General features: G+C 41.4%; 1 protein-coding gene across 1 annotated transcript in view; it reads left to right on the forward strand.

The window, feature by feature from the left end:
• Positions 1 to 10,000, forward strand: part of LOC306917213 (sodium/potassium-transporting ATPase subunit beta-1-interacting protein 3-like) — a 226,559-nt gene that overhangs the window by 134,632 nt on the left and 81,927 nt on the right.

A 10,000-nucleotide genomic window follows, 5' to 3' on the forward strand; every position in this document is an offset into this window, starting at 1 on the left:
CTAAAATGTCTGCTCTTTTGCGGTCCGTGGGACCGCTCTTAGAGCCCTCACCCTTTCTCCCCCACAAGCCGTGCTGTTCACACCTTCCTCCCGGCTGGAGACGGGCATTGTTCAAGCTAATGTGTCATTTGCATTCCAACCTACATGTGGAAGTCCACATGTAGGCAAACTTACATTACAAACTTACATAAACTAAATGTTGTTTTAGATGTTATATTTCTTATATGCGGTTTGCAGAAATAACGATGTCTGACTTTATTTCTCGAAACGGAAAAAGAAATATGTTGACTATACACACCATCTTTAGCATAATTATGTTGGAATAATAAAGTTTATAGCATTGTGACTATGTCGCGCATATTCATTTCATATATCAGCGCATCAAAAATATTTTTACTTTATTTTTCGGAGGGCACGCTAAACGAACAGTGTAAATAGGAACGTGGTATGGTACAGAAACTAGCTATAGCTAGCGCTATATTGAATATATAGCGCTCACATCGTCACTATAATTATAGTTTGGTAAACTGAAATGAAAAAGAAAATAACTTTTCTGCACGCGACCAGTGGAACTGATTTCCACGCATCACGGCTCTCTTTTTTCTCTCTCCCTCCCTCTCTCGTGGAGAGGGAGAAAATATCCAAGTAACTGACGGTGAGGTATGCGGAAGTGCATTTTAGATAACGCTGTAGCACTATTTGTGGCGGTGATGCGTCACATGACTTGATCTATCCTATGGTGTATATATAAACCGTGCTGCTGCTACGGATCTCTCTGCTGGCACAATAAATCAAATATATATAAATGACATCGATCATAGGCGGCGGCTAGGCCAGGCTTAGCCTTCCCAACAATTATGCTGGGTATTTTTAAAATATATATAGGCTAATATGTGGCTAGCCGGCCGCTCCCAAACTCCCAACTCCTTTGTCTGTAGCCTAAACTTTTCTGATTTGCACGCACGCACGCACAGCTGTCGCGCATATTCATTTCATATATCAGCGCATCAAAAATATGGTGAAATATGGTGTGTTGACTGACTGGCGTATTGTTTCCACCTATCTATTGAGCATAGCTAAATAAATACATGTTGAAAAATAACTTTGAGTTGTCCTGTCGAGTTGAAACGCTGCCTTGAATTAGTTGGAATGTGACATTTAGAAGACAATGGCAAGTCGTCAACCCCCCGCCACGGGGGGAGAGGTGTGAAGAGATGCAGGGAGAGAGTGGCCAATGGAATTGCACGAAAAACACCGGTCAGCCTGACCGTTAGCCGTCATAGTAGTAGTGATTTTAATTCAGACATGCTAGTGTTAAAGGACCACTTCACCACTTTTCAACATCTCTTCATATAATTGGTCCTGATAAATGTTCATGATAAAACACCACCATTTTTTCCTACTCAGTCTGTGTCTCATAGGAGGGCTTTGGGCAGTTCGGACACCCGTCCACCAGTGACATCATCATTAGGCAGATTTGTTTTTAACTCTTTGAGAGTTTCATGGATTTCTATATAGTTTTTAGACTTCTCTATGGCAGAATGGCGTTTTTGAATGATTTATTGAAAATTCTCTGTTGTGAATGTGTGACAACGAAAGACCTTCAGAGAAAGCTTGGCTTGTCTGCTTCCAGGAAAAAAATGAACTGAGTTGATAAAATGTTTAGTTGTGGTGTTGGAAGCCATTTAAAAGAGCCTGCATTTACACTGGGTAGTGTTTCTAGGACAACAAAAAAAGTTATGACCGGTTGAAGTTTTATTTTCTAAATAACTTTTTTTCTGCTGGGCGTACATAGCCATGCAATATCTCATTTTAAAGGGTGAGTTGTCTAGTTCAATTAAAATAAAATAAAAAGTTTCTCACATGTACCACTGTAGATATTTTGCCATCTATAAATAGCATGGTCAGTCATGATCAATCTGACCTATCCAGCTAAAAGTCCCCCTAGCTCTGAAATGGAACATCATATAAACTCAATTCTTTTTTGGGGTAAAATTAGACATTCTAACGCACATTTTGATATATACCATGTTTACATAGTCTTACCAGTACTGTGTCTATTCATGCATGTATCTCAAAAACCTGTTGTGAAGAAACAGTTTTGATAAAAAACTCATCCAAGGACATTGTTTTGATATGACTTTGTGCCCATGATATGTATCAAAATATAGACTTGAATGTATACTGTATTATAACAAAAAAATTGGGTTCTTACCATCTACCGTTACAGAGTAAATCACAGTTGAAACTCGCTTAGTCAAACCATAAACCTCAGACTAGTGAACAAAATAGCCATGACAGGTCTAACTCATTGTAAAAGCTTGTCTTTTATTTTTTATGACTACTAACATAATACAATTATAATAAATATTACAGAAAATAAATAGGCCTACATACAAAACAGTTGTCCCCAAACTCCCCAGTGTCCCCAAACCACTGCATTCCAGTTGTTCTTGACGGTGTGTGTGTGTGTAGGCTAAATTAAAAAAAAAACAACTGAAATGAATGAATGCATCCGGTTCAGTGTCGGAGAACTCCATCGCAGTCTTGACTCTTCGTCTTCATCATCATCATCATCATCATCATCATCCTCCTCCTCCGATGCCAGTTCTAAATATATAAAAATAAACATTTAGCTGTAGTCAGCCCGGCCAATAGCCAGTTGGGGGGGGGGGGGGGGACGTAGGCTATCTGACATCATCGTCATCATCATCATCACACGGAGACACACTAAACAATGTACAATCATGATTGTATACAATATACAATGAATGCAATTATCATGCAAGCTCAGACGTCAATGAAACGTCATACAGATCTTATATAATACGCTACTGTTAGCTTCACTCCCCGTCCCCCCTCCGATCCTTGTAGCAACGTCATCATAACCACGCGTTGCTTCAGTAAACGATGCATGTTTGTTCTCCGTCTTTGTAGACAGTAAATAAAAGGAGCGAACATTACTCTAAAGATCAGATCGCCTATAAGGCACGCTACAATATAAAATACTTGTACTGCCATGCGTGCATGCCTGCTACGATACATTTGTACTGCACCAACCAACCGATCGACACCAACCCCCCCCTCCAGCCCTTAGCCAGCACCAATGCACCGACCAACACCATTAGCCAGCACCTTCGGTGCTGGCTAATGGCTGGGGGCCATCGTGGTGAGTCATTCTGGCGTCATGATCTGACTAGTAGTAGTAATTATCCAAGCATCTATTTGTAGCGATCATCTTATGATTTCTGATCACTATAGAAGGGCATTTTCTACAATAAGATTACCTCAAAACATTCCGGGTTGATCGTCTTCTTCAATGGTTTCCCGGTATAGCTCATCGGACGACGATGGGGAGACAATGAAAAAAGGAGGGAGGGAGCAGCGAGTCTCGCTGTAAGCACTGGACCAGGGCTACTCCGCCTGGAGAAGGCGACTGGGACGCGTATGGATCAATACTACTACCACAAAACTCGCTCAAATAAATAGTACTGCTTTCAACTTTTTCTGCTAGAAAATCGCTCGGGCGAGACGGCAAACAGGCAAAACAATGAAAACTATGAAGACTCCCTCTGCCCCCACTGTTTACAGGGGGTGGGACCAGCTTCCAATGGCAACACGTACACGTGTGTCACGTGACACGGGTTTTCTGGGTAATGTAGTTGGAATATAAGCTCAGGAATTTAAACAGCGCTTCGGAGCATATTAATATGTTTAGATTAATCAAAAAAGAGAAAGACGCCAATTGGCGTCATTGCTCATTTACGGAATTCTGATGAAGACGCCAATTGGCGTCTTTGCTCTTCTAAGGGTTAAACAAGATTTGTTTTAAAATATATTTAGATTTTTATTATCGTGAGAACGATGGCTTCAACTTTTGCATTGCAACTTTTCAGGAAAAGAAAGCCTGCCGGTTCTATTAGCTTGGATTCACCATCGATGATGTCACTGGTGGACGGGTTTCTGAACTGCCCACAGCCCTCCTATGAGACACAGACCGAGTAGGAAAAAATGGTGGTATTTTATCATGAACATTAGTTAGGACCAATTATAGGAAGAGAAGTTGAAAAGTGGTGAAGTGGTCCTTTAATCATTTAACCCATTTAGACCGTACGACGTGTGGGAATCCAACCGACGGGTCCAAAGGCGCATTTTCATTGATATCAACCCGAGATAAAAAATATTCTGAATTTTCTTTTCTTTTCTTTTCTCAACATGTCAATGTTGTCAATGGGGCTCTATGGGCTGGCAAGTATAGTGTGGACTAACAATAAGCCATGATTCCAACTGACTCCCTGTACTCACTATAGTGTGGACTAACAATAAGCCATGATTCCAACTGACTCCCTGTACTCACTATAGTGTGGACTAACAATAAGCCATGATTCCAACTGACTCCCTGTACTCACTATAGCGTGGACTAACAATAAGCCATGATTCCAACTGACTCCCTGTACTCACTATAGCGTGGACTAACAATAAGCCATGATTCCAACTGACTCCCTGTACTCACTATAGCGTGGACTAACAATAAGCCATGATTCCAACTGACTCCCTGTACTCACTATAGCGTGGACTAACAATAAGCCATGATTCCAACTGACTCCCTGTACTCACTATAGTGTGGACTAACAATAAGCCATGATTCCAAGTTGGAATCATGGCTTATTGTTAGTCCACGCTATAGTGAGTACAGGGAGTCAGTTGGAATTTCCAACTGACTCCCTGTACTCACTATAGCGTGGACTAACAATAAGCCATGATTCCAACTGACTCCCTGTACTCACTATAGCGTGGACTAACAATAAGCCATGATTCCAACTAACTACCTGTACTCACTATAGTGTGGACTAACAATAAGCCATGATTCCAACTGACTCCCTGTACTCACTATAGTGTGGACTAACAATAAGCCATGATTCCAACTGACTCCCTGTACTCACTATAGCGTGGACTAACAATAAGCCATGATTCCAACTGACTCCCTGTACTCACTATAGTGTGGACTAACAATAAGCCATGATTCCAACTGACTCCCTGTACTCACTATAGTGTGGACTAACAATAAGCCATGATTCCAACTGACTCCCTGTACTCACTATAGTGTGGACTAACAATAAGCCATGATTCCAACTGACTCCCTGTACTCACTATAGTGTGGACTAACAATAAGCCATGATTCCAACTGACTCCCTGTACTCACTATAGCGTGGACTAACAATAAGCCATGATTCCAACTGACTCCCTGTACTCACTATAGTGTGGACTAACAATAAGCCATGATTCCAACTGACTCCCTGTACTCACTATAGTGTGGACTAACAATAAGCCATGATTCCAACTGACTCCCTGTACTCACTATAGCGTGGACTAACAATAAGCCATGATTCCAACTGACTCCCTGTACTCACTATAGCGTGGACTAACAATAAGCCATGATTCCAACTGACTCCCTGTACTCACTATAGTGTGGACTAACAATAAGCCATGATTCCAACTGACTCCCTGTACTCACTATAGTGTGGACTAACAATAAGCCATGATTCCAACTGACTCCCTGTACTCACTATAGTGTGGACTAACAATAAGCCATGATTCCAACTGACTCCCTGTACTCACTATAGCGTGGACTAACAATAAGCCATGATTCCAACTGACTCCCTGTACTCACTATAGTGTGGACTAACAATAAGCCATGATTCCAACTGACTCCCTGTACTCACTATAGCGTGGACTAACAATAAGCCATGATTCCAACTGACTCCCTGTACTCACTATAGCGTGGACTAACAATAAGCCATGATTCCAACTGACTCCCTGTACTCACTATAGTGTGGACTAACAATAAGCCATGATTCCAACTAACTCACTATAGTGTGGACTAACAATAAGCCATGATTCCAACTAACTCCCTGTACTCACTATAGTGTGGACTAACAATAAGCCATGATTCCAACTAACTCCCTGTACTCACTATAGTGTGGACTAACAATAAGCCATGATTCCAACTAACTCACTATAGTGTGGACTAACAATAAGCCATGATTCCAACTAACTCCCTGTACTCACTATAGTGTGGACTAACAATAAGCCATGATTCCAACTAACTCCCTGTACTCACTATAGTGTGGACTAACAATAAGCCATGATTCCAACTAACTCACTATAGTGTGGACTAACAATAAGCCATGATTCCAACTAACTCCCTGTACTCACTATAGTGTGGACTAACAATAAGCCATGATTCCAACGAACTCCCTGTGCGTTGCGTAGTTTTTTCCTCCCATGGCCCAGTTCTGTTCCACTGAGCTCGGTGAGACTGTGTGTGTGTGTTTGTCTGTGTGTGTGTGTGTGTGTGTGTGTGTGTGTGTGTGTGTGTGTGTGTGTGTGTGTGTGTGTGTGTGTGTGTGTGTGTGTGTGTGTGTGTGTGTGTGTGTGTGTGTGTGTGTGTGTGTGTGTGTGTGCGTGCGTGCGGGGGCTATACTTTCATCTCTCTCATTGTAATGCCATCCTCTCAGATCTCTAACATAATAAAGCCTCCAGTATTCATAAACATTCATAACATTCTTTCCCATACCCCCCCCCCCCACACACACACACACACACACACATGCACACATGCACACACACACACACACACACACACACACACACACACACACACACACACACACTACTTCCATTCTCTCTCTATCCCTCATTTATTCCTGACACACATTTCTAATACTGTGTTTCTTCACTAGTCCGATCCAGAAGATCGGACTAGTTAGAGTCTAACTAGTCCGATAGTCCGATAGTCTAACTGATCATATTCTGAATTACTGAAAAGAGTTCCGTTTGAATTAAATTCAGATGTCAAAATAATCTATAACTAAAAAGTTATGCTTCTAAATTTCATCAAATATGCTCTATATTAGTTATGTATTTATTTAAAGCAGTGGCTCTCAAAGGTGTGATCCAGGGACCCTCATGGTTCCTTGAGGTGGTTCCAAATGGACCCATTATAGTTCTGTAACTGAGAGTGTAACACATGGAACCAAATGGACCCTTACAGGTCTGTAACTCTGAGAGTGTAACACATGGAACCAAATGGACCCTTACTGGTCTGTAACTGAGAGTGTACTATAGTACAAATGGAACCAAATGGACCCTTACAGGTCTGTAACTGAGAGTGTACTATAGTACAAATGGAACCAAATGGACCCTTACAGGTCTGTAACTCTGAGAGTGTAACACATGGAACCAAATGGACCCTTACAGGTCTGTAACTGAGAGTGTACTATAGTACAAATGGAACCAAATGGACCCTTACAGGTCTGTAACTCTGAGAGTGTAACACATGGAACCAAATGGACCCTTACAGGTCTGTAACTCTGAGAGTGTAACACATGGAACCAAATGGACCCTTACAGGTCTGTAACTCTGAGAGTGTAACACATGGAACCAAATGGACCCTTACAGGTCTGTAACTCTGAGAGTGTAACACATGGAACCAAATGGACCCTTACAGGTCTGTAACTCTGAGAGTGTAACACATGGAACCAAATGGACCCTCACAGGTCTGTAACTCTGAGAGTGTAACAAATGGAACCAAATGGACCCTCACAGGTCTGTAACTCTGAGAGTGTAACACATGGAACCAAATGGACCCTTACAGGTCTGTAACTCTGAGAGTGTAACACATGGAACCAAATGGACCCTTACAGGTCTGTAACTCTGAGAGTGTAACAAATGGAACCAAATGGACCCTTACAGGTCTGTAACTCTGAGAGTGTAACACATGGAACCAAATGGACCCTTACTGGTCTGTAACTCTGAGAGTGTAACACATGGAACCAAATGGACCCTTACAGGTCTGTAACTCTGAGAGTGTAACACATGGAACCAAATGGACCCTTACAGGTCTGTAACTCTGAGAGTGTAACACATGGAACCAAATGGACCCTTCATGTCTGTAACTCTGAGAGTGTAACACATGGAACCAAATGGACCCTTACATATCTGTAACTCTGAGAGTGTAACACATGGAACCAAATGGACCCTTACAGGTCTGTAACTCTGAGAGTGTAACACATGGAACCAAATGGACCCTTACAGGTCTGTAACTCTGAGAGTGTAACACATGGAACCAAATGGACCCTTACAGGTCTGTAACTCTGAGAGTGTAACACATGGAACCAAATGGACCCTTACAGGTCTGTAACTCTGAGAGTGTAACACATGGAACCAAATGGACCCTTACAGGTCTGTAACTCTGAGAGTGTAACACATGGAACCAAATGGACCCTTACAGGTCTGTAACTCTGAGAGTGTAACACATGGAACCAAATGGACCCTTACAGGTCTGTAACTCTGAGAGTGTAACACATGGAACCAAATGGACCCTTACAGGTCTGTAACTCTGAGAGTGTAACACATGGAACCAAATGGACCCTTACAGGTCTGTAACTCTGAGAGTGTAACACATGGAACCAAATGGACCCTTACAGGTCTGTAACTCTGAGAGTGTAACACATGGAACCAAATGGACCCTTATAGGTCTGTAACTGAGAGTGTACTATAGTACAAATGGAACCAAATGGACCCTTTTATAACTTTTAACTCTGATACTGTACAAATGGAATCAAATGGGACTCTTATGGGTCCATTTGGTTTTACTCTCAGAGTTATGGGGGTCCTTGACATTAAAAAGTTTGAGAACCATGTATGTAATGGCTTAATTCTCTTATAAAAAGCATAAAAACCATCATATCTTATGCTTCGCTAGGTTGTACAAAATAATATTCGGTCAATTTAATTTGCAGAAGGACTCACCTCGCGCACATGTGCTCAGTGCTGCCTTGTCTGTGTTGTTGACATGGGCTTGCACGACAGAACTTGTATTTGTGACAGACACATAGTTCCTTTGGAGACAATACAATCTGCTTCTCATTGATCAGTCACAAAGCTAAGAAAACAGTAGCCTACTTTTTCTGCATGTCAATGGTTAGATAGTTCTTTGGCATTTTTTTATTTTGAACCTTCAGGTAAAACAGTAAAATAAAAATAATAAAAAAAGAACCACAATGCATATATTGTACAGGAATTGTCCCCTCCAGTTTTAAGCATGCCACCATTCAGCCCTTACTAAAAAAAACAGGCCTTGACCCCAATGATCACAATAACTTTCGACCCATTTCAAATTTACCCTTCCTCTCAAAAATTCTCACAGGTTTCATCCTACCTAAACTCATTCTCCATCCTGGACAAATTCCAATCAGGTTTTAGAACACGACACAGCACTGAAACTGCCCTGCTAAAAGTACATAATGACCTTCTTTTAACAATCGACTCGGGATATTCAAGAGACTAATGACTAAAACTATAAAATCAAAATTTCCTGCCAAAAACAATACTGCTCCGCTGCCTCGGAGAGGCTTGGGTGACATGTTGTCATCATGGTGAAAATAAGCATAATACAGCAGAGAACACACTATGGGCTGTATTTTGCGTGTCTTAAGTACCAGGTCTTATTACTTAACTTAACTTAAGAGGCGTGATCAATGCCATTTGGCTATTCTGAGTGGCCAAACAGCATTGACCACGCCTCCAGGTCTTAAGTTAAGTCATAAGTCATTCAAAAACATTTGTTTGTTTTTGTTTGTTTTTTATTTATTTTTATGTTTTCATAATATAGGCCATATCTAAGCCCGGCTTAGATTTCTTAGATTTCTCACAATCAATGGCCAGAACCTTATAGTTTTAATTTGAGTTATGTTCATAAAGGGTAGGCGCAATAAGCCTCGGCTTCTGCCTTCACCTTTTCGGTACCACTAGTTATTAGTGGATATTAATGTATGTACGTCTGTATGTAATCCTTTTTCCTGTACGGACCGAAATAAAATCTCTCTATATCTATCTATAAGACCTGGTACTTAAGACACGCATAATACTGCCCTATGTGTCCAAATGTATTTAGGATGGGATCAGCGCCGTTTAGGTCAGACCGCGGGTCAAAACA

The sequence above is a fragment of the Electrona antarctica genome (genome assembly GCF_951216825.1).
Source record: "Electrona antarctica genome assembly, chromosome: 2".
Classification (NCBI taxonomy): Eukaryota; Metazoa; Chordata; class Actinopteri; order Myctophiformes; family Myctophidae; genus Electrona; species Electrona antarctica.